Genomic DNA, 689 nt, shown 5'->3' on the forward strand with positions numbered 1-689 from the left:
CCCCCCCATGGAGAATGGCAGACCTGCAGGCTGCATACAAGTGATCTCGGTGACATCGCCGGGATAACTTGTACAAAACAAGCGGCGGCTTCCCTGCTGTACATTTAGCCCTACTTGCCCAAAGTCGAGCTAAATGTAGAAAACAACTACCTGCCTGGCGCCTGGAACTGTATGTCCCAGGCATCAGGAGATAGGAATTCCACACCCTTGCTGCCCCTCTACTCCCTGCACCCTCAAGGCTGGGCCTTGGTTGGCCTTGTGGGAAATCCAGCCTTGAGCACAAGCAGTGTTAGTACCTGAATATGACCTGATAGCAGGCTCTTGTACAGCAGAGCACAGGCTGGAAGAGAAAGGTGCAGGGCTGGGAGCCAATTGTATGCGGTGCTCATGAGCTAACAAACAACTCTGCCAATAGGAGGAGACAGCACAGTGACCAAGAGAAGAGCTCACCAATCTACTGCTTCTTTTACACTGTCCACAGACTGGGGGAGGGACAAGACTGAGCTGTATTACAGTAACTGCAGCAGGGAAAAATCAGGTCTACTGCCCTGCAAGACGGGGCTGTGCCGTGTGATCAGGTCTACTGCCCTGCAAGATGGGGCTGTGCCGTATGATCAGGTCTACTGCCCTGCAAGATGGGGCTGTGCCGTATGATCAGGTCTACTGCCCTGCAAGACGGGGCTGTGCCG

Source organism: Nanorana parkeri, unplaced genomic scaffold, assembly GCF_000935625.1.
Source record: "Nanorana parkeri isolate BGI_ZX_2015 unplaced genomic scaffold, ASM93562v1 scaffold474, whole genome shotgun sequence".
Taxonomy (NCBI): Eukaryota; Metazoa; Chordata; class Amphibia; order Anura; family Dicroglossidae; genus Nanorana; species Nanorana parkeri.